The following is a 25233-nucleotide window of genomic DNA, read 5'->3' as shown; positions in this document are numbered from 1 at the left end:
ATTAAATAAGGCTCAGGAGGGAAGTGTTTTTAATAGGAAAGTGAACACAAGAACAAGGGGGCACAATCTGAGGTGAGTTGGGAGAAAGATCAGAAGCAACGTGAGAAAATATTATTTGACTGAAAGAGTAGTAGATGCTTGGAACAAACTTCCAGCAGACGTGGTTGGGAAATCCATAGGGAACTGAATTTAAACATGCCTGGGATAAACATAGATCCATCCTATAGAAGGAAGGAAGGAATGAGGAAGGGAGGGAAGAAGGAAAGAAGGAAGGAAGGAAAAAAGAGAAGGAAGGGAGGAAGGAAAAAGGAAGGAAGGAAAAAAAGAAAGAAAGAAAGAGAAGGAAGGAAGGAAGGAAGGATGAATCCACAGTCACTGAATTGAAACATGCCTGGGATAAACATAGATCCATCCTAAAATCCTAAAATAAAATACAAGCATAAGGGCAGACTAGAGATGGACCAGGAGGTCTTTTTCTGCCGTCAATCTTCTATGTTTCTATAACAATTGGCAGGTCTACCTAGTGGTCCAAAGTCAGACGAACCATAAAATAGGGTGAAATATTGGCTAAGTGGTGTGGAAGGCACAGCCAGCCCCAGCTGTTTTAATTCTCTCGAGGTCCATCCTTCTTGGCTACCCTTTTCTTCATTCATGGATTCCTCATGGAGGGTGAGTCCAACCTAAAGATGACAAATCACCACTCCAAAGAGTTTCCCCCAGTTGTGCCTTAGATTTGAGTCGTATCCCCCGGAAGGGGAAAGGAGATGGCAGCCTTACCGAGAGGAGGAAGGGAAAACATCTGCTCCATGCATCTTTTGCTGCTATTAGCTGACAACTGAATGCAGGGAACATCTGTGGCTGAGGAACCAGATGCCTCCACATAGCGCGAGTGGCACAGGGGACGGGCGGGAAGAGCATGCCTGCGCATGGGAGCATGTGGGGAGGACGGAGCCGGAGTGAATGATATCATTTGTCAGGAGCAAGTCCCCAGTTGCAAATATCTTGCTGAGTAGCATAACCTGCATCTATTAAACAAACCACCATCTGCTCCGCAAAGAATAATGGAGTGGGGGGCGAAGGGAGGGGGAAACCGAACACGTCAAGGGAGGCGTTTTGAATACCCACTGACAAAGCTTGAGCAGGAAGGTAGACTCAAAAAACAACCCCCATAAAACCACCTGGCAGATAATGAAGGATCGTGGGGTTTTTTTGCAAGCTGCAGAGAATAACCAGGATTGCATAGAAGCCACGAAGGGATCGGGGGAAATGAAATTTAGTGAAAAGAAGAACCAGGGGAGACCTTATAACAGTGTTCCAATATCTCAAAGGTTGCCACGAAGAAGAGGGAGGGTCAATCTTTTCTCCAAAGGACCTGAAGGCAAGACACTTCTGACGTATGAGTCTCAGCAGGGGTGGGGAGCAGGCAGGATGGAGTGGAACGCAGTTCCACCGGTGGAAAGGAAGATCCATGGGCGGCTCCAACTGATCGGCGGCTGTCACTTCCTGGATTACTGGGAAGAGCAAACAAACAAACAAACAAACAAACAAACAAATAAATAAATAAATAGGTTGTTTGGTTGTTTGGTTGGTTGGTTGGTTGTTTGGTTGGTTGGTTGGTTGTTTGGTTGGTTGGTTGGTTGTTTGGTTGGTTGGTTGGTTGGTTGGTTGGTTGTTTGGTTGGTTGGTTGTTTGGTTGGTTGTTTGGTTGGTTGTTTGGTTGTTTGTTTGGTTGTTTGGTTGGTTGTTTGGTTGTTTGGTTGGTTGGTTGGTTGGTTGGTTGGTTGTTTGGTTGGTTGTTTGGTTGGTTGTTTGGTTGTTTGGTTGGTTGGTTGTTTGGTTGTTTGTTTGGTTGTTTGTTTGGTTGTTTGGTTGTTTGTTTGGTTGTTTGGTTGGTTGTTTGGTTGGTTGTTTGGTTGTTTGGTTGTTTGGTTGGTTGTTTGGTTGGTTGTTTGGTTGTTTGGTTGTTTGGTTGGTTGTTTGGTTGTTTGGTTGGTTGGTTGGTTGTTTGGTTGGTTGTTTGGTTGGTTGTTTGGTTGTTTGTTTGGTTGTTTGTTTGGTTGTTTGGTTGTTTGGTTGGTTGTTTGGTTGTTTGGTTGGTTGTTTGGTTGGTTGTTTGGTTGTTTGGTTGGTTGTTTGGTTGTTTGGTTGTTTGGTTGGTTGTTTGGTTGGTTGTTTGGTTGTTTGGTTGGTTGTTTGGTTGGTTGTTTGGTTGGTTGTTTGGTTGGTTGTTTGGTTGTTTGGTTGGTTGTTTGGTTGGTTGTTTGGTTGTTTGTTTGGTTGGTTGTTTGGTTGTTTGGTTGTTTGGTTGGTTGTTTGGTTGGTTGTTTGGTTGTTTGGTTGTTTGGTTGGATGTTTGGTTGGTTGATTGGTTGATTGCTAAAGGTGTCCTAGAAATGGTTTAGGACTCCTGGGAAAATAGCCAGCAGGACAGGAGGATAAGCTAGAGGATGGAAGGATAATATTCATCCAAGAAACCTGCAGGAGAATCAAGATGAAGGAATTGGCAACAGCGAGGAGGCAAACAAGAAAAAATATGGCCAATTGCTGCCAAGGAAGGCACTCTGGGATTGCAGGCAGCCTCGTAATTTCCTGAAATTCCCCGAAGATCCTTCTGTGGCTGGGGCTGACAATTGTTCTTTTTTTCTTTTTTCCCCGTCAAACACTTACAGGAATAGAATCTCCCCCTAAGGAGACTTTGCAGAACAAAAGCTGAAGTGTATCAAAAAATCTCACTTGGCAGAGCTGCAAAGAACGGCCTGCTTTCGAGGAAGACGTTCAGCTGGGAGGCTGTCTTCAAAGAAGGAGGTTTTGGCTAAGGGACCCTTGCAGTTTTCTTCGGCTGATTCCTCCCAGGGCATTTCCCCCCAGCCTTCTCAAGGCAGCGGAGTGGAAATAAATGAGGCCTAGAGCTCAGAATTCCATCCATCCTTCCTTCTTTCCTTCCTTGCTTCCTTGCTTCCTTCCTCCCTTCCTCCCTCCCTTTCTCCCTTCCTTCTTTCCTTTTTTCCTTCCTTCCTTCCTCTCTCCCTCCCTCCCTTCCTTCTTTCCTTCCTTCCTTTCTTCCTTCCTTCCTTTCTCCCTCTCTCCCTCCCTCCCTTCTTTCCTTCCTTCCTTCCTCTCTCCCTTCCTCCATTCCTTCTTTCCTTTTTTCCTTCCTTCCTTCCTTCCTTCTTTCCTTCCTTCCTTCTTTCCTTCCTTCCTTCCATCCTCTGTTCCTTTTTTCCTTCCTTCCCTGCCACCCTAGAGCTCAGAATTCCATCCATCCTTCCTTGCTTCCTTCCTTCCTCTCTCCCTTCCTCCCTTCCTCCCTCCCTTTCTCCCTTCCTTCTTTCCTTTTTTCCTTCCTTCCTTCCTCTCTCCCTCCCTCCCTTCCTTCCTTCTTTCCTTCCTTCCTTTCTTCCTTCCTTCCTTTCTCTCTCCCTCCCTCCCTTCCTTCTTTCCTTCCTTGCTTCCTTCCTCTCTCCCTCCCTCCCTTCTTTCCTTCCTTCCTTCCTCTCTCCCTTCCTCCATTCCTTCTTTCCTTTTTTCCTTCCTTCCTTCCTTCTTTCCTTCCTTCCTTCTTTCCTTCCTTCCTTCCATCCTCTGTTCCTTTTTTCCTTCCTTCCCTGCCACCCTAGAGCTCAGAATTCCATCCATCCTTCCTTGCTTCCTTCCTTCCTCTCTCCCTTCCTCCCTTCCTCCCTCCCTTTCTCCCTTCCTTCTTTCCTTTTTTCCTTCCTTCCTTCCTCTCTCCCTCCCTCCCTTCCTTCTTTCCTTCCTTCCTTTCTTCCTTCCTTCCTTTCTCTCTCCCTCCCTCCCTTCCTTCTTTCCTTCCTTGCTTCCTTGCTTACTTCCTCTCTCAATTCATCCCTTCCTTCTTTCCTTTTTTCCTTCCTTCCTTCCTTCTTTCCTTCCTTGCTTCCTTGCTTCCTCTCTCCCTTCCTCCCTTCCTCCATTCCTTCTTTCCTTTTTCCTTCCTTCCTTCCTTCCTCTCTCTCTCCCTCCCTCCCTTCTTTCCTTCCTTCCTTCCTTCCTCTCTCCCTCCCTCCCTTCTTTCCTTCCTTCCTTCCTCTCTCCCTTCCTCCATTCCTTCTTTCCTTTTTTCCTTCCTTCCTTCCTTCTTTCCTTCCTTCCTTCTTTCCTTCCTTCCTTCCATCCTCTGTTCCTTTTTTCCTTCCTTCCCTGCCACCCTCCCTCATCCCCTCTCTCCCTCCCTCCCTCATCCCCTTCCTCCTTCCTTCCTTCCTTTCCTCCCACCCTCCATCATCCCCTTCCCCCTTCCTTCCTTCCTTCCTTCCTTCCTCCCTTCCTTCTCTGCCTCCTTCCCTTGCTCCCATCCATCCATCCATCCCAACATGAAGGAGAGCACGTTAAAATCAGCCAGATTCTTAACCTTTTTAAATAATCCTGTTCATCGAGTAGCTTTTGCTCCGCACGCTCCCCAAACGAGAATTATGTCAATCTAAACCATCTGGTATAATGAACATTTATTTATGTATTAAATATTTTGTATGTAATTGCTTTCTTTTAATGCTTAGAGATGATTATAGACACAAGGTTTAGGTGGGTAAGGGTGATTTAATATTCTGTGCTTTCGTAAGCCATAAAAACAAAACAAAACAGAGATATAAAGTGATTTTAAAAAAAAACTTTTTGGAGCTCTCTGATCTCTTTGGCCGGTTCGTCTGTCAAAATAATTGAACGGATGCCCAACTGTAAGCAAAATGCACTACTTTTGGGCAATGACTGAAATGGGAACCACTTAGTTAATAAAAGTTTCATCCTCTAAAAGCTCAAAAAATAAAGTAGCAGAAGGCAGAGTGACTATCAATCATTTTTATGTCAACTCTGGTTTGGCAAAGGCCTCCAGAACCTTTAAGCCTTTCGTTTCATGTGAAAAGACTGATGAATTGATTGATCAAACAACACTGTTGAAGAAAGTGCTTCAGATTTTGAATCTGCTTTCAAAACAGGTGTCTCATCCTTAACCTTAACAAATAACCTACTTTCCAACAAACAATTCGGTTTCAGAAAAAAAATGATCCTGCAACCTGCAACTTTTACACTGCAAAAAGATATGGACTACCCAAATTGACCAGGGTAAATCAATTGATGCAATGTACATAGACTTTTGCAAAGCCTTCGATTCAGTAGTTCACGACAAACTTCTTATGAAACTAACATCTTTTTATTTATGCATTTATGTATGTATGTATGTATGTATTTATATATGTATTTATGTATGTATGTATGTATGTATGTATGTATGTATGTATGTATGTGTTTGTTCGTTTGTTTATCTCTCTCTCTCTCTCTCTCTATCTATCTATCTATTTCTCTATCTATCTCTCTATCTATCTCTCTATCTCTATCTCTCTCTCTCTCTCTCTATCTATCTATCTATCTCTGTCTATCTCTGTCTATCTATCTCTATCTCTCTATCTCTCTATCTCTCTATCTCTCTATCTCTCTCTATCTATCTATCTATCATCTATCTCTCTCTCTCTCTCTCTCTCTATCTATCTATCTATCTCTATCTCTATCTCTCTATCTCTCTATCTCTCTATCTATCTCTCTCTCTCTATCTCTTTATCTCTCTCTCTCTCTCTCTCTATCTCTCTCTCTCTCTCTCTATCTATCTCTCTCTCTCTCTATCTCCCTATCTCTCTCTCTCTCTCTATCTCTCTCTATTAGATACAGAGCGACTGTACTGGGAAGCCTTCTATCATAAAAGGGGATCAGATTGGAGTCGGAGTGCCATTTTAATTTTTTGTTATCCTGGCCGATTTTGCATACTCGTTTTCCAAAATAGAACGAGAAACCAACAGGAGGAAAAATTAGTCAAGAAAGAGATAAGATATGTGCAAAACTCCGGCCTCTCCGGTGCTCAAATGAAAATATTTCTCACATTAATAAGTAGCATAAACATGCAAACCACACCCCAAGGCTTCCGAGCGAGATGACTGATTTCTCTAGGATTTATTTTCAGAGTCAAGAACGCATCGTAATTCTTGCTCTCTTGGGGAGGATCGGAATAAATATACGCATATTTCCTTACCTGCAACCACTTCTGCGGAGGATGTAATTAGCCTGCCCAAAAATAGATACATTCTCATTTTTAAAAAAAAAAAAACCAACAACTTTATTTGGAGGAGATATTTAATTTAAAAGATTTTCAAAGTCAAGGAGTTTTCTCAGCACTTACTTTGCAATCATTTCTACATGAAGATTTTCTGTTGTCACAGGTTTCTCTTAGCCTACATCTGTCTGAAGGAATGCCTTCAAGAAAGAACAAAATGGCAATAGCATTTAGACTTACATACTGCTTTACAGTGCTTTTACAGCCCTCTCTAGTGCTCGTGTTTAGTTGATTGTCCACCAAGACTCCAAGGTCTCTTTCGTAGTCGCTACTGCTAAGAGAGGTTTCTCCCAGGTTTTATGTGTGTCCAGGGTTTTTTCTGCCTAGGTGGAGGACTTTGCTCTTGTCGATGTTAAACATCATTTTGTTGGTGTGGGCCCAGTGTGTTAGTCTGTCTAGGTCTTTCTGTAATTTGAGCCTGTCTTCTAGGGTATTGGCTACCCCCGCCAGCTTGGTGTCGTCTGCGAATTTGATCAGTTGCCCTTCTATTCCCTCGTCCAAGTCGTTGATGAAAATGTTGAAAGCAGACTATCAATCCTTGGGCTTGAAAGCTTAGAACTAAGATGCCTTAAACATGATCTAAATATTGCTCACAAGATCATATGCTGCAACGTCCTACTGGTCAATGACTACTTCAGCTTCAACCGCAACAACACAAGAGCACGCAACAGATCCAAACTTAATATTAACCGCTCCAAACTTGACTGTAAAAAATATGACTTTAGCAATCGAGTTGTCGAAGCGGGGAACTCATTACCGGATTCAATAGTGTCAACCCCTAACCCCCAACATTTCTCCCTTAGACTCTCCACGATTGACCTCTCCAGGTTCCTAAGAGGTCAGTAAGGGGCGTGCATAAGTGCACTAGTGTGCCTTTCGTCCCCTGTCCAATTGTCTTTCCTTTATCTCATATATCATATATATTTTCTTCCTTTCATATATCTTCTCTATTTTTACATATTATCTTTATATATATATTACTTCATATCTATTCTCTTCCATATGTATTGTGTATTGCCTTTCGTAAGCTCCTTAAAACCCACCTTTGTCGTCAGGCATGGGGGAACTGAGACATCTCCCCCGGGCTTATACAATTTATGCATGGTATGTTTGTATGTATGTTTGTTTAGTAAATGGTTTTTTTAAAATCAAACCGTTTTTTAAAAATATCTTAAATTATATTTGGATTTGTTATAAATTGTTTTTATTCTGTTGTGAGCCGCCCCGAGTCTACGGAGAGGGGCGGCATACAAATCTAAATAATAAATAAATAAATGAATAAATGAATATATCATATATTTTTTCTTCCTTTCATAAATGAAAATGTTGAAGAGCGTTGTTTCATTCGCTCCTTTCAACGGATGAAAAACTTGAGAATCCGACTGCCTGGTGGTGTAATTTATTTTTATTTTTTTTTAAAACAAACAAAACAGCCAAATGAAATGGTACAACGCGGCTCAGTGAGATAAATGCCAAACACACCCCGAGCTTATTTGTATAAATCCCCTTAAATGAAGGCAAAGCGAAATAAAGAGCCACAAAAGCACGGGGTGTGTTTGGTTATTTCGTGGCATTGTTATCTTTGCATCTGAGTTGAATTATAGTTATTTCGGAGTCACGTTGCTGTCACATTAGAACAGCGTGGCCCGACCCATATGCCACGGCAGTGTTTATTTTATTTTTTATTTTTTTTTGAGTCTCCTTTTGAAGGTGTCGGCAGTACAATGTTTTTGCCTTTATTAACGCCTGAAAAAGAAGGGGAACTGAGTTGAGTACATGGCTCGATCGCATCGGGGAAAATATTATTCCCACACCTATCAGATATCAGGTAATAGGTGGTGAACTTCACAAAATTGCTTTGCTTCGGGAAGGAAAAGAGATGGAAACAAAGGACAGAGGGAGGAAACGGGAGAAATGAAGTGACCGTTTGCTGAAAATTGGACTCGCAATACATGCTGACACTTCTTCAAAATATTAGCTTTGATTTTTTTTAATTTTTTTTTTAGGAAAGTGGGGCCATTGCTGTGGTGGTGGATTATTTTATTTATTTATTTATTTATTTTATTCATTAGATTTGTATGCCGCCCCTCTCCGTAGACTCAGGGCGGCTCACAACAATAACAAAGACAATATTTGGACCTATATGACCTATAAAGCCCTTCATGGCATCGGACCAGAATATCTCCGAGACTGCCTTCTGCTGCACGAATCCCAGCGACCGATTAGGTCCCACAGAGTGGGTCTTCTCCGGGTCCCGTCAACTAAGCAATGTCGGTTGGCAGGCCCCAGGGGAAGAGCCTTCTCTGTGGCGGCCCCGACTCTCTGGAACCAACTCCCCCCAGAGATTAGAACTGCCCCTACTCTCCCTGCCTTCCGTAAACTCCTTAAAACCCACCTTTGCCGTCAGGCATGGGGGAACCGAAACACCTCCCCCGGGCATGTACAATTTATGCATGGTATGTTTGTGTGTGTGTTTGTTAGTGAAATGGGGTTCTTTTTAAATATTTTAAATTTATTTGGATTTGCCATGAAGTGTTGTATCTTGCTGTGAGCCGCCCCGAGTCTGCGGAGAGAGGCAGCATACAAATCTAAATAATAAATAATAAATAAATAAATAAATAAGAACAAATCTAATAATTTAAAAAACACTAAAACTCCCATTATTAAAAGCAAACATACACACTAACATACCATGTATAAACTGTATAGGCCCCTGGGAGATGTCTCAGTTCCCCCATGCCTGATGGCAAAGATGGGTCTTAAGAGCTTTACAAAAGGCAAGGAGGGTGGGGGCAGTTCTGATCTCCGGGGGGAGCTGGTTCCAGAGGGTCGGGGCTGCCACAGAGAAGGCTCTTCTCCTGGGTCCCGCCAAATGACATTGTTTAGTTGACGGGACCCGGAGAAGGCCAACTCTGTGGGACCTAACTGGTCACTGGGATTTGTGGGGCAGAAGGTGGTCCCGGAGATATTCTGGTCCGATGGCATGAAGGGCTTTATAGGTCATAACCAACACTTTGAATTGTGACCGGAAATCTTGTCCTAAGAAAAGATGTCTCTATCGTGCAGGTTGAACTGGATCTTAAATCTTCCCAAGACTGCCTAAACCCAGGACAAGAACCATCAAAGTATTTGTTTTTTTCTGCAATTCTGCAGTTTAATTCCACTTTCAAGTTCAGTCACTCCTTCCCCTACACCAGTGGAAGATTTGAATTACAGAATTGCAGAAAAAAACAATGGCTGCCAACCTGCCTTCTGTTGAGGACCTGCACACTGCAGGAGTCAAAAAGAGGGCTGTGAAAATATTTACTGACCCCTCGCATCCTGGACGTAAACTGTTTCAATTCCTGCCCTCAAAACGTCGCTACAGAGCACTGCACACCAAGACAACTTGACAAAAAGAACAGTTTTTTCCCAAACACCATCACTCTGCTAAACAAATAATTCCCTCAATACTGTTAAACTATTTACTAAGTCTGCACTACTATTACTATTAGTTTTTTCTCATCATTCCTATCACCTATTTCCTACCACTTGTGACTGTGTGACTGTAACTTGTTGCTTGTATCCTTAATGCTTTTATTAATATTGTTTCCTGATTGCTTATTTGACCTCTATGACAATCATTAAGTGTTGTGCTTCATGATTCTTGACAAATGTATATTTTCTTTTATGTCCGCTGAGAGCATCTGCACCAAAGACAAATTCCTTGTGTGTCAAATCACACTTGGCCAATAAAGAATTCTATTCTGTTCTGTTCTGCTCTGCTCTGCTCTAAAGAAGGAACCAGCCTAGAAACTGACCTTTCTTCTATTCCTATATCTCTTCTTCTATTCTTTCATTGATATGTTCTATTCCTATATCTTCTTTTCTATTCTTTCATAGATATATTTTACTATGAGTATCTCCTCTATAACCTTCATCATGTATTTTACTATGTGTATATATATACCCACTAAAACCTGTGGATGCTGCTGAGTCCCTAATGAAAGCAATTCCTTCAAAAGGGGCTAAGTGCAACCCAGCCATGTGGGGGTCACTCACGAACACGAATCCTAGAAAGAAAGCTTGGACACATTGTCTCTCTCTGGGTGAAGTGACATAGTTAGAGCCATGTACCCCTTTTTATTTAGGAACATAAGGAAATGGGGGATAATTACATATACATGTCAAATGATACATCCAGCAACACAACTTCAAACGTATCCTTTGAGTTCTTCCTTTCCCATAGATATCAAGAAACAATTTCCTAGAAACTTCCTAAGAGCAGATGTTTATTCACACCTAATTTCTCTGAAGCCTTCTTCCTTATCTGGCTAATCTTCCTTAATTTATTTATTTATTTATTTATTTATTGGATTTGTATGCCGCCCCTCTCCAGAGACTCGGGGCGGCTAACAGCGACAATAAAACAGTGTACAATAGTAATTTGGTATTGATGATTAAAAATCAATTAATATAAAACCCAAACATACATACATACATACCATGCATAGAATTGTAAAGGCCTAGGGGGAAAGAGGATCTCAATTCCCCATGCCTGGCGGCAGAGGTGGGTTTTAAGTTGTTTACGAAAGGCAAGGAGGGTGGGGGCAGTTCTAATCTCTGGGGGGAGTTGGTTCCAGAGGGCCGGGGCCGCCACAGAGAAGGCTCTTCCCCTGGGTCCCGCCAGGCGACATTGCTTAGTTGACGGGACCCGGAGAAGATCCACTCTGTGGGACCTAACTGGTCGCTGGGATTCGTGCAGCAGAAGGCGGTCCCTGAGGTAATCTGGTCCGGTGCCATGAAGGGCTGTTGTATGCCTTAGCCAATATAAATTCCCCCCTTTGATCCTATAACGTCCTGTCCGGAGTGGTGAAAACTTTGTTTATTGCGAGATGTTTTATTTGAGCCCCTTTTGTTTCCCAGGAATGCAGATTAGGCAGATTAGTGTCCTCCTGTCCTGGTTTTATAGAGTCAGGGTCAAGCAGAGTATTTTTTTTATGCTAGAGGTCCAGATTTTTAATACAATCCTATTCTAACATAATTTGTTATGCTGCAACAAAAACCCTCATTGTGTATTGGACAAAATAAATAAATAAATAAATAAATAAATAAATAAATAAATAAATAAATAAATAAATAAATAAATAAATAAAATAATCACAAATGAACCAAATCCAACCACCTTTGAATTCTGTGGACTCATATCTAATTCCTAGCAGGTGCTAACAGTTAGTTGAGAAGATCTCTATATGTAGCAATAAATTGGTAGCAATAAATTGGACTTTCACATGTGGATCTGATCTTTCAACCCTGATGTTAATATTCTCAATTGATGGTTAGAGCCTCCTTGGAGCTAAATAAGGATCAGTGGAATTCAAGGGTGAGGTGGTAGACCTAGTTTGTTTGTGACTACGTAGCGATTCTAAGCTGATTCCTCTTTTAACCTCACCTCCAGTTTCTGCCATCCCTTCCCCTATAATTTCCTGAAACGCGATCAAACTTTGCGTTCCCAAACGTGGGATTTCTTCTCGGGCATCCATCCCTTGGCTCTCAAAACACCGAGCTTTGTGGGTCCCGATTCCTAATTGACATTTTGTAATAATTGCCAACATGGTAAGCCAAAGGAGCAATTATTTCAAAATGTCAGGCCCTGCCTTGCTTTCTCCATACCTCCCGAGCCACGGAGGGAAGGTAAAATGTCATCCCCCTGCAAAGTATCTACAGATATAGCGATTATGTTCATTTGCCAGAGTTTGTAATATCTTTATTATAATTACATTCGCTAAGACATGGGATTAAAACAGCTCTTTCCCCGTTGAAAATTAATCAGAGTACATAGCTTCAGAGAATGTCATTGCCAAAAGAGATACAGCACTTGGGTGTTCTCTGTTTCAGAAAACCAACTAGGAGGTTCTGCTATGATTTAAAGATGGATAAAACCCCGGGAGAAACATATCCAGGGCATTGTAGAACAGAAAGAAAAAAGGAGAAAACCACTCTTACAACAGAGCAGGGGGGAAAAAATTTCCATGGCATCTTTAAAAATCAGGTGGGATATATATAGAATACTATTCGGCCCTTCTACTATTTAATAATAATGATAATTAATAATAATTTATTGGATTTGTATGCCGCCCCTCTCCGTAGACTCGGGGCGGCTAACAACAATGATAAAACAACATGAACAATCCAATAATAAAAAAAACTAAAAACCCTTATTATAAAACCAAACATACACACAGACATACCATGCATAACTTGTAATGGCCTAGGGGGGAAGAATATCTCAACTCCCCCATGCCTGGCGGTATAAGTGAGTCTTAAGTAGTTTACGAAAGACAGGGAGGGTGGGGGCAATTTTAATCTCCAGGGGGAGTTGGTTCCAGAGGGCCAGGGCCGCCACAGAGAAGGCTCTTCCCCTGGGGCCCGCCAAACAACATTGTTTAGTCGATGGGACCTGAAGAAGGCCAACTCTGTGGGACCTTATCGGTCGCTGGGATTCGTGCGGTAGCAGGCGGTTCCGGAGGTAATCTGGTCCAATGCCATGTAGGGCTTTAAAGGTCATGACCAACACTTTGAATTATGACCGGAAATTGATCAGCAGCCAATGCAAGCCACGGAGTGTTGAAGAAACGTGGGCGAATCGTGGAAGCCCCACGACTGCACGATCTGAAGTTTCCGAACACTTTTCAGAGGTAGCCCCATGTAGAGAGCGTTGCAGTAATCAAACCTCGAGGTGATGAGGGCATTGAAGACTGACGGCAGAAAAAGACCTCATGATCCATCTAGTCTGCCCTTATACTATTTCTTGTATTTTATCTTAGGATGGATCTATGGTTATCCCAGGCATGTTTAAATTCAATTACTGTGGATTTACCAACCATGTCTGCTGGAAGTTTGTTCCAAGGATCTACTGCTAACTTCAGATTGTGTTTTAGGATGGATACATGTTTATCCCAGGCATGATTAAATTCAGTTACTGTGGATTTACCAACCACGTCTGCTGGAAGTTGTTCCAAGCATTTACTACTCTTTCAGTCAAATAATATATTCTCACGTTGCTTCTGATCTTTCCCCCAACTAACCACAGATTGAGCCCCCTTGTTCTTATGTTCACTTTCCTATTAAAAACACTTCCCTCCTGGACCTTATTTAACTCTTTAACATATTTAAATATTTCGATCATGTCCCCCCTTTCCCTTCTGTCCTCCAGACTATACAGATTGAGTTCATGAAGTCTTTCCTGATAAGTTTAATGCTTAAGACCTTCCACCATTTTTGTAGCCCGTCTTTAGGCCCTTTCAATTTCATTAATATCTTTTTGCAGGTGAGGTCTCCAGAATTGAGCACAGTATTCCAAATGTGGTCTCACCAGCGCTATGACCAGGATATATTCAGCAGAACCAAATTCAAGCAGGAACCATTCCTTTATCTTTAGTGATGGGCGAACCGAACTCGCACAATTCGGGTCCGTACCGAATTTTGCGGTATTCGGTATGCCGAACAGGAACCCGGAATTCTTCGAAACTTCAGGCAAAGTTTGGGGTCGCCTTCGGCGTTCGGAACTTTGACGTCACCGGCAGGTTGCTAAGGACGCCAAGGTGATCACTTCCTGGATTCCATGGCGTCCTTAGCAACCTGCCAGTGACGTCAAAGCTCCGCCCTGGAACCCCTTCGTGGGAGGGATTCCCCAGCTCCTTCAAAGGGAGGTATTATGTAAAAATAAACATGGTTGTTTTTACGAAAAAGGACGCCGCAGCGGCGCTGCAAGCAAAGGGCGTTCCTTTCACGTAAAAATAAACATATTGTGGTTGAAGCTGAAGTAGTCGTTGACAGGTAGGACGTTTTAGCCGGCAATTTTGGGGACTATGCTTAGTTCAGACTGTAGACGGCAAAGTTCAAGGTTGTCCAAGCCCAAAATTTATATTTATCTCATAAAAGGACAAAACAAATTTAGACCTTTGCTATATGATTCTTTTAGGACTTAAATAGAAGCTAACAATAATGACTAATGTATAATGCAAAGTTTAAATATTTAAACGGTGGCTAGAGTTTGGGAATGCAAAATAGAAGGGAGGGGAGAAAGTCATTTTCTATTATTTTTGAAACCTAAAGATAGCAACCTTTTGTTATTTCTCCCCTATAACCTTTATACTTCAATATTTTAAACCCACGGCCTCTTTAACTCAGAGTTCTGGTCACTGCGCAGTTAAATCCTTGCAATTTTCTGAGTAGCATTTTTCACAAGTGGTTTGTCCTCCTCCTCCTCTTTCTCCTCCTCCTCCTCTTCTCCTCCTCCTCCTCCTCTTTCTCTTCTTTCTCCTCCTCCTCCTCCTTCTCCTCTTTCTCCTCCTCCTCCTCTTTCTCCTCCTCCTCCTCTTTCTTCTTCTCCTCCTTCTCCTCTTCCTCTTTGTCCTCTTACTCTTCTTCTTCCTCCTCCTCTTTCTTCTCCTCCTCTTTCTCTTCCTCCTCCTCTTTCTTCTCCTCCTCTTTCTCTTCCTCGTCCTTCTCCTCCTTGTTCTCCTCCTCCTCCTCCTCTTTCTTCTTCTCTCCTTCTCCTCCTCCTTTCCCCTTTCCTCCTTCTCTTTCTCTTTCTCCTTCTCTTTCTTCTTCTCCCTTTCCCCTCCTCCTCCTCCTCCTCCTCCTTCTTCTCCTCCTCTTTCTCTTCCTCCTCCTCTTTCTTCTCCTCCTCTTTCTCTTCCTCGTCCTTCTCCTTGTTCTTCTCCTCCTCCTCTTTCTTCTTCTCTCCTTCTCCTCCTCCTTTCCCCTTTCCTCCTCTTTCTCTTTCTCCTTCTCTTTCTTCTTCTCCCTTTCCCCTCCTCCTCCTTCTTCTCCTCCCTTTCCCCTTCCTCCTCCTCCCTCCTCCTCCTCCTCCTTTCACTCCTCCTCCTCCTCCTTGGGTTAAGAGAAAAAAGAGATTAGCACAAAGACACAAAATCACCCAGCTTATTTTATTTATTTTATTTATTTATTCATTTGTCCAATACACAAATACATAGGAAGAAAATAGACATGTGGTAATATAAAAGAGGGTGAAAGTGAACTTAGAGGAGAGGATATATGAAAGGAAGAGAATATATAAGATAGGTGAAAGAAAGGAAAGACAATTGGACAGGGGACGAAAGGCACACCAGTGCACTTATGCACGCCCCTTACTGGCCTCTTAGGAACCTGGAGAGGTCAATCGTGGAGAGTCTAAGGGAGAAATGTTGAGGGTTAGGGGTTGACACTATGGAGTCTGGTAATGAGTTCCACGCTTCGATAACTCGATCGTTGAAATCATATTTTTTACAGTCAAGTTTGGAGCAGTTCATATTAAGTTTGAATCTGTTCTGTGCTCTTGTGTTGTTGCGGTTGAAGCTGAAGTAGTCATTGACCGGTAGGACGTTGCAGCATATGATCTTGTGATTGGAGGAGTGGAGGGGTCTTCTCGTAAAGTATCTCTGGACATTTTCTATGTCCGAAATGTGGTGCCAGTTCCAGACAGATGAGATTATTTATTTATTTATTCATTCATTCATTCATTCATTCATTTATTCATTTATTACATTTGTATGCCGCCACTCTCCGAAGACTCCTTATCCTTAAATGTGATCTGCCAAAGTGAAAAGAGGGAAGCAAAATAAAATAAAATAAAAAAATATTGTAGTGTTCATTTCTGGCAAGACCTTGGTGATTGTCATGACAGCTGGGCTCCCCTTGTTTAATCCAGCAAAGTCAGCCGGCGTTGTTGTGTTTAACACCCAGCGTGCATGAGATTGGCCATTTATACCGCATCACGTCTTGTGACAATTCATTGTCTGGGAAATAAATTGTAAAGCAAATGTTCGAGACCCCTTCAATTTAGCTGTCAAAAGGATTTCCGAAACTGCCAACGTCACCCGTAGAAATACAAACAAATGAAATTTATAAGCCCATAACTTCTCAAATGCTGGATCATTGCATGCTATTTAGCATCCGCTCAGACAGTTGGATAATTAGTTTGCTGCAGAGAGGAGGGTGGTGGGTTCGAAATAATTTTCTGCCCGTTTTCCAAACGGTTATCCGAATGATAAATCTTTTGCCATCAATCCAGATGGCTCCAAATCAAAGCTCCCTCTTGACAAAAACCCCTTCACCACCACTACCATTAATGAGGACAAATTTCTTTCCGATGACCTCAAGCTGGTAGCTCAGACCGAGCTGGGGGAGGCAGGAGAGGACAATGTTGAACGAGGCATCTTTGCTCGATCGCTCCATCCAGACCAACGAACCAGACGAAAACGCTGAAGGGAAGGAGTGGAAAAATCACTGCTGTATATAATTCAGACATATTATATATTTTTTACCCCCCCCCCCCGGGCTATATGGGCTGCATCTTATTTTTAATTGGAACTTCTGAACTCCTGAAACTATTTTATTTATTTATTTTATTTTGTCCAATACACAGTGAGGGTTTTAGTGGGTATATATATATATACACACACACATGAATGTTATAGAGGAGATACTCATAGTAAAATATATCTAAGAAAGAATAGAAGAGAAGATATAGTCATAGAACATATCAATGAAAGAATAGAACTGCAGGAAATACGACTTTAGTAACCGAATAGTTGATGCATGGAACTCACTACCTGAGTCTGTAGTATGATCACCTAACCCCCAAAACGTTACCCTTAGACTATCCATTGTTGACCTTTCCCAATTCCTAAGAGGTCAGTAAGGGGTGTGCATAAGTGCACCAGCGTGCCTTCCGTCCCCTGTCCTAATGCTTCTCTCTTACTAGTATGATGTATATTACCTCCGGAACTGCCTGCTACTGCATGAATCCCAGCGACCGATAAGGTCCCACAGAGTTGGCCTTCTCCGAGTCCCGTCAACTAAACAATGACGTTTGGCAGGGCCCAGGGGAAGAGCCTTCTCTGTGGTGGCCCCGGCCCTCTGGAACCAACTCCCCCCCCCGGATATTAGAACTGCCCCCACCCTCCCTGTCTTTCGTAAACTACTCAAGACTCATTTATGCTGCCAGGCATGGGGGAGTTGAGATATTCCTTCCCCCTAGGCCATTACAAGTTATGCATGGTATGTTTGTGTGTATGTTTTGTTTTGTTATAAGGGTTTTTAGTTGTTTTTATTAATTGGATTTCTACATACTGTTTTTATTATTGTTGTTAGCCGCCCCGAGTCTGCGGAGAGGGGCGGCATACAAATCCAATAAATAATAATAATAATAATAATAATATAAACATTGTTATATCTTTGTGCACTACCAATACGTACTTGACAAAGCAAACAAGCAAATAAATAAACAAACAAACAAATTATGGTAGCAGTATTCATGGAATCCGAGACCGCCTTCTGTCGCACGAATCCCAGCGACCGATTAGGTCCCACAGAGTGGGCCTCCTCCGGGTCCCGTCAACTAAACAATGTCGGTTGGCGGGCCCCAGGGGGAGAGCCTTCTCTGTGGCGGCACCGACTCTCTGGAACCAACTCCCCCCGGAGATCAGAACTGCCCCTACTCTTCCTGCCTTCCGTAAACTCCTCAAAACCCACCTTTGCCGTCAGGCATGGGGAAACTAAACATCTTCCCCTGGGCACGTTGAATTTATATATGGTATGCTTGTGTGTGTGTATGTTAGTATAGGGGTTTTTCTTAAATTTATAATATTTTAATTAAATTGGATTATGTATTGGATTGTCTTTTCACTTGTTGTGAGCCGCCCCGAGTTTTCGGAGAGGGGCGGCATACAAATCCAAATAATAAATAAATAAAATAATAAATTGAAAGACCTACAAGAAAACCATTGAATTCGGAGAGCACCAAGAACCCTACAAAAGAGATTTGGTTTGGAAATTTGCTGTAGCAGCTTTCCAGCAGAACCTTAAAAGCAAAGATACACACAACCTTAATATATTGTAGCGGTCAAGATGACAAACTGCTAGTGCGGAGAGTAGACAGGAGAAGCTGACTAAATCCAAAGATGGTCTAAACAGCGGTGATTAATTTGGGACTTTTATTGGCTGACGCGAACGGACGGCAAGGAAATTGCGGCAACCTTATCTTTGGGGACAATGGAATAAAAGACATAAAGTTTGATACTTTTCAAGTCCAGCTTTCTCAGTATCCAAGTTATTATTTTTATTTTTTTTAAAAACACACACACACGCACAAATCTGAAGAAGAATAGAAAGTTGAATGTGCAATGTGGTTTCTGTCAGGCATGAAGAACCAGGACTGTAATGTTAAGTTGCAGTTAAGAATATGTGGACAGCCATTTAAATATGAGCCTGTCAGCCCAGTTGTAGGTTGCATGAACAGAGGGACAGAATCAAGCCACTGCAACAATATCGCCAAAAAGGCTTCTAGAGTTGTTAACCTGATCCTACGTAGCTTCTCCTCCGGCAATCTCACACTATTCACAAGAGTCTACAAAACTTTTGCCAGATCCATCCTTGAATACAGCTCATCTATCTGGAACCCATACCACATCTTGGACATCAACACCCTTGAAAAGGTCCAAAGATATTTCACCAGAAGAGCCCTTCACTCCTCCACTCGAAACAGAATAACCTATGAAAATAGACTAACAATCCTGGGTCTAGAAAGCTTAGAACTACGGCGCCTAAAACATGATTTAAGTATTGTCCACAAGATCATATGCTGCAACGTCCTACCGGTCAATGACTACTTCAGCTTCAACCGCAACAACACAAGAGCACGCAACAGATTCAAACTTAATATTAACCGCTCCAAACTTGACTGCAAAAAATATGACTTTAACAATTGAGTTGTCGAAGCGTGGAACTCATTACCAGACTCAATAGTGTCAACACCTAACCCCCAACATTTCTCCTTTAGACTATCCACGATTGACCTCTCCAGGTTCCTAAGAGGTCAGTAAGGGGCATACATAAGTGCACTAGTGTGCCTTTCGTCCCCTGTCCAATTGTCTTTCCTTTATCTCATATATCATATATATTTTCTTCCTTTCATATATCTTCTCTATTTTTACATATTATCTTTATATATATTACTTCATGTCTATTCTCTTCCATATGTATTGTGTATTGGACAAATGAATAAATAAAATAAAATAAATAAAATAAAATCACGTGAAGGGTTAATACCATTTTATAAAGCCTTGGTAAAGCCACACTTGTAATCCGGCATTCAGTTTTGGCTGCCACAATGCAAAACGGATGTTGAGACTCTAGAAAAAGTGCAGAGAAGAGCAACAAAGAGGATTAGGAGACTGGAGGCTAAAACATACGAAGAACCGTTGCAGGAACTGGGCATGCCTAGTTTAATGAAAAGAAGGACCAGGGGAGACAGGATAGCAGTCTTCCAATATCTCAGAGGTTGCCATAAAGAAGAGGGAGTCAACCTATTCTCCAAAGCACCTGCGGGTAGAACAAGAAGCAATGGGTAGAAACTAAACAAGGAGCGAAGCAACTTAGAACTAAGGAGAAATTTCCTAACAGTTAGAACGATTGATCAGTGGAAAAAGCTTGCCTCCAGAAGTTATAAATGCCCCAACACTGGAGGTTTTTAAGCAGATGTTGGATAACTACCTGCCTGAAGTAGTGTAGGGTTTCCTGCCTAAGCAGGGGGTTGGACTAGAAGACCTCCGGGGTACCTTCCAACTGTTGTTGTTGTTGTTGTTGTTGTTGTTGTTGTTATTATTATTATTATTATTATTATTATTATTATTATTATTATTATTATATTAATTGTTCAGACCGTTTACACAAGAGTCTAGACCAGGCGTAGGCAAAGTTGGCTCTTCTATGACATGTGGACTTCAATTCCCAGAATTCCTGAGCTACCATGATTGGCTCAGGAATTCTGGGAGTTGAAGTCCACAAGTCATAGAAGTGCCAACTTTGCCTACCCTTGGTCTAGGCAACGGAAATTCAATATTGAATTGCTACCAGGTATGAATGAATGGAATTGAATGGTCTTGGACCATTTGTGGGAACGTAACGATTCGGGGCCGATGGTCTATTTAACTCCGCCTCCTCCTATGGTTTCCTTCCGAATAAATTCGTCTAGAATTGGACTTTAAATCTGGTTATCTTTAAGGTGCCACAAATGGGCCGAGTGAGACTTCTGGGATTGAATATCCCATAGAAGATAAAACCCTGCCTGAGTGAAGCAAGCGATAAGTTCTGGAAGCCAAACTTTTCCCCAATTCTACTGACATTTTAAGCACAGATCGGATTTATCCGATGAAATAACACAATAACCCTGAAGAACAAACAGAGCAGTTCTAAATGTGTCTCATTGCTGTAGCTTTTTTTCCCCCATCGCCTGCAGCAGGAAGTATACTCAGCTGTACATTTTAAGCCAGCAACGGAGAAATGAAAGACATTTCGATAGCAGAAGTAATTGTGTCAAAGAGGACCAGAAACTCTGCACTTAAATGTCAGTTTCACCGCGATGCCCGCTGGACAGAAGCAAGAAGACCTCAGAAATCATTTCTTGGCAGAGGGACGAAGAGAAGCGAAGATTGGATGGGCCACAACAGAAACCTTGGCACCTTTCCACCCGCAAACAGGCTACAAAGTCCAATTGAACGGGTCCAAAGACGGGCTACAAAAATGGTGGAAGGTCTTAAGCATAAAACCTACCAGGAAAGACTCCATGAACTCCATCTGTAGAGTCTGGAGGACAGAAGGGAAAGGGGGGACATGATCGAAACATTTAAATATGTTAAAGGGTTAAATAAGGTTCAGGAGGGAAGAGTTTTTAATAGGAAAGAGAACACAAGAACAAGGGGGCACAATCTGAGGTTAGTTGGGGGAAAGATCAGAAGCAACGTGAGAAAATATTTTACTGAAAGACTAGTAGATGCTTGGAACAAAAGAATAGAGTAGAGTAGAGTAGAATAGACCAGGATAGGATAGGATAGAATATAGAACAGTGGTTCTCAACCTTTCTAATGCCACGACCCCTTAATACAGTTCCTCATCTTGTGGTGACCCCCAACTATTAGTTTAGTGCCAATTCTTCCAACAGATCTTGAAACTGATTGGCAAGAGATTAGATTAGATTTATTGGATTTATATGCCGCCCCTCTCTGCAAACTCGGGGCGGCTCACAACAATAGCAAAAACAGTACATAGTGACAAATCCAATGCCCACCAATCCAATTACAATTTTAAGTTAAGAAATTCATAAAACAATCCCAATATATATATAAAAAAAACAAGCACACAATCAATCAAACAGCAAAACAACATGGGCAAGGGGGAGATGTTTTAGTTCCCCCATGCCTGACGGCAGAGGTGGGTTTTAAGGAGTTTATGAAAGGCAAGGAGGGTGGGGGCAATCCTAATCTCAGGGGGGAGCTGGTTCCAGAGGGTCGGAGGCACCACAGAGAAGGCTCTTCCCCTGGGTCCCGCCAAGCGACATTGTTTAGTTGACGGGACTCGGAGAAGACCCACTCTGTGGGACCTAACTGGTCGCTGGGATTCGTGCGGCAGAAGGTGGTCCCGAAGATATTCTGGTCCGGTGCCATGAAGGGCTTTATAGGTCATAACCAACACTTTGAATTGTGACCGGAAACTGATCGGCAACCAATGCAGACTGCGGAGTGTTGGAGTGATATGGGCATACTTAGAGAAGCCCATAATTGCTCTCGCAGCTGCATTCTGCACGATCTGAAGTTTCCGAACACTTTTCAAAGGTAGCCCCATGTAGAGAGCGTTGCAGTAATCGAACCTCGAGGTGATGAGGGCATGAGTGACTGTGAGCAATGACTCCCGGTCCAAATAGGGCTGCAACTGGCGCACCAGGCGAACCTGGGCAAACGCCCCTCTCGCCACAGCTGAAAGGTGTTTCTCTAATGTAAGAGGTCAGAGGGACACCCTCCCTGTAAACACCTGATAGGTTGGATTGTAAAAATATGTTCTGAGATGCCAGAATAGAAGCTTTAGTTGCTAACATCATTGGAAATTTATCTTTTCCCGTGGTCTTGGGCAACCCCTGTGAAATGGTCGTTTGACCCCCAAAGGGGTCCCGACCCCAAGGTTGAGAACCACTGATATAGAATATAGAATATAGAATACAGAATACGGAATACAGAATATATAGAATATAGAATAATATAGAATATAGAATACAGAATACAGAATATAGAATATATAGAATATAGAATATAGAAGAATATAGAATATAGAGAACAGCACAGAACAGAGTTGGAAGGGACCTTGGAGGTCTTCTAGTCCAACCCCCTGCTTAAGCAGGAGACTATACCATTGCAGAAAAGGCTGGTCCCATCTCTTTTTGAAAACCCCCAGTATTGGAGCCCCCCTTACTTCTAGAGGCAAGCTGTTCCGCTGTTTCATTGTGAGGAAATCTCTCCTTAATTCCAGGCTGCTTCTCTGATTAGTTTCCACCCATTGCTTCTCGTCCTGCCTTCAGGGGCTCTCTCTGGAGAATAGGTTGAACCCCTCCTTCCAGTCTTCGCACGAATCCCAGCGACCGGTTAGGTCCCACAGAGTTGGCCTTCTCCGGGTCCCGTCAACTAAACAATGTCATTTGGCGGGACCCAGGGGAAGAGCCTTCTCTGTGGTGGCCCCGACCCTCTGGAACCAGCTCCCCCCAGATATCAGAGTTGCCCCCACACTCCTTGCCTTTCGCAAGCTCCTTAAAACCCACCTCTGTGGTCAGGCATGGGGGAATTGAAAATTTTCTCTCCCTTCCCCCTAGGCTTATAAAATGTATGCATGGTATGTCTGTATGTATGATTGGTTTCTTAAATTGGGGTTTTTTAGATTACTTTTTAATATTAGATTTGTTACATTGTTTTTTATTGTTGTTAGCCGCCCTGAGTCTTTGGAGAGGGGCGGCATACAAATCTAAATAAACTAAACTAAACTTCTGGCTTTACCTAACGCTGCTTGGTGGTCCTCTTGAGCTGCTCTTGGTCTTGTGTGACCAGATTCAGCCATCCTTCCTACACCTCCCTCATCCCAAGCAGAAGGCACCTGGAGTGACTTTACAGATGGGCCAAGCATAATTAGCTAGGAACATTAGTATAAGTGTGACGCTATCTGGTATCCGATACTCTGTCAGGGATTCGTTGGTGTTTTGTAACTGTAATGCAATATCAGTAGGGATCCCTTTTTCACAGCTTCAGTAATTTTTACTCAAGGTACATTAAGCATATAATTAACGGCGATTAAATGATAATTGCACTCTCCTTTCTTCCTTCCCCCCCACCCGCCTTTCGCTCCCCTTGTCCAAAAAAAGTTTGTGTGTTTGAAGCACGCACGTCATACTTATATTGTATATATTCTCTACGTTTGGTGGGGGGGGGGGGGGTGTTGGAAGGGGGAAGAAATTCCAAAGAAATAATTGCTGTGGAGTTTTCAAGGTAATTACCGGGCCAAATGTACACCCTGGTTGAAGGAAGGTGCTATAGGAATTTTAATGAGACACAGTTATGCTTGGGGGGGAAAAAATAGAGATGCAGAATGGGGAAAAAGGAGGGAGGAATATAATAGACCTCTCCAACACTTTATTCATTAACTCTGTCTATCTATTATCCATCCATCTATTTGTCCATCCATGTGTCCATCCATTCATGTGTCCATCCATCCATCCATCATCCATCCATCCATCCATCCATCATATTTATTTATTTAGTTATTTAGTTATTTATTCATTTGTCCAATACACAAATACATAGGAAGAAAAATAGACATGTGGTAATATATATAAGGGTAAAAGTGAACTTAGAGGAGAGGATATATGAAAGAAAGAAAATATATATGATAAGTGAGAGAAAGGAAAGACAATTGGACAGGGGATGAAAGGCACGCCAGTGCACTTATGTACGCCCCTTAGTGGCCTCTTAGGAACCTGGAGAGGTCAATCGTGGAGAGTCTAAGGGAGAAGTGTTGGGGGTTAGGGGTTGACACAATTGAGTCCGGCAATGAGTTCCACGCTTTAATAACTCGATTGTTGAAATCATATTTTTTACAGTCAAGTTTGGCGCGGTTCGTATTAAGTTTGAATCTGTTGCGTGCTCTTGTGTTGTTGCGGTTGAAACTGAAGTAGTCATTGACCGGTAGGACGTTGCAGCATATGATCTTGTGGACAATACTCAAATCGTGTTTTAGGCGCCGTAGTTCTAGGCTTTCTAGGCCCAGGATTGTTAGTCTATTTTCGTAGGATATCTCTATGTTTATATCTTTCTATCATCTCCATCCATTAATCCATTATTTTAACTTTCTCCCTCCCTCCCTCTTTTCCTCCTTCCCTCTTTCCCTCCTTCCCTCCATCCCTCATTGCAATGGCCTTTCCCCCTTAAGAAATCAGGTCTAGAGGCTTTGAAATCTTTCCCTGAATTTGAAGCTTCTATGGCTGGAAGCAGAAACAGTTCAATGCCAGGATATTTCTAAAATGTTCAATTCTTTTGCTTTCCATCCGATCTCATTTTTTCCCTCTAGTTTTGATCTTATGAACTTTGTCCTGCGTCTCCTCTCTTCCTGGGCAATGTCTACGTTTTAGAAAGATTTATTTAGGATGGCATTTGCTTATTGTCTAATGTAACGGCCTGAAGGGCTGGGTAGTTTGTGTTTATGTTGAGTGGCTGGGTAGCATTGCGTGTCAAATAGATTTGCTGGGATCCTTCCACATGGGCTGCCTTGTTGTCATTTCTCATAAAGGGAAAGAAGAGAGCACACATCTCCTCTTGGGTTGAGAGCTGACTTCAGTTGAAGCTGAGCTGTCTCATCTTTTGAGGGTAGATTGTGGAGGCGTTCGACGTTCAAACATCTCTGAAAACCATCCAAATTACATGGCCCATTTTCCTTTGTTTAACATGGAGCCGATGTTAGAAGGAAGGAAGGAAGGAAGGAAGGAAGGAAGGAAGGAAGGGAAAAATTAAGGGAGGATTGGAAAGAAGGAAGGAAGGAAATTGATGGAGGGTTGGAAGGAAGGAAGGAAGGAAGGAAAAAAATTGAGGGAGGATTGGAAAGAAGGAAGGAAGGAAATTGATGGAGGGTTGGAAAGAAGGATGGAAGGAAGGAAAAAAAGAAGGAAGGAAGGAAGGGAAAAATTGAGGGAGGATTGGAAAGAAGGAAGGAAGGGAAAAAAATTGAGGGAGGATTGGAAAGAAGGAAGGAAGGAAATTGAT

Source organism: Erythrolamprus reginae, chromosome 8 (genome assembly GCF_031021105.1).
Source record: "Erythrolamprus reginae isolate rEryReg1 chromosome 8, rEryReg1.hap1, whole genome shotgun sequence".
Taxonomy (NCBI): domain Eukaryota; kingdom Metazoa; phylum Chordata; class Lepidosauria; order Squamata; family Dipsadidae; genus Erythrolamprus; species Erythrolamprus reginae.
Note: the sequence above shows the minus strand (reverse complement) of the source record.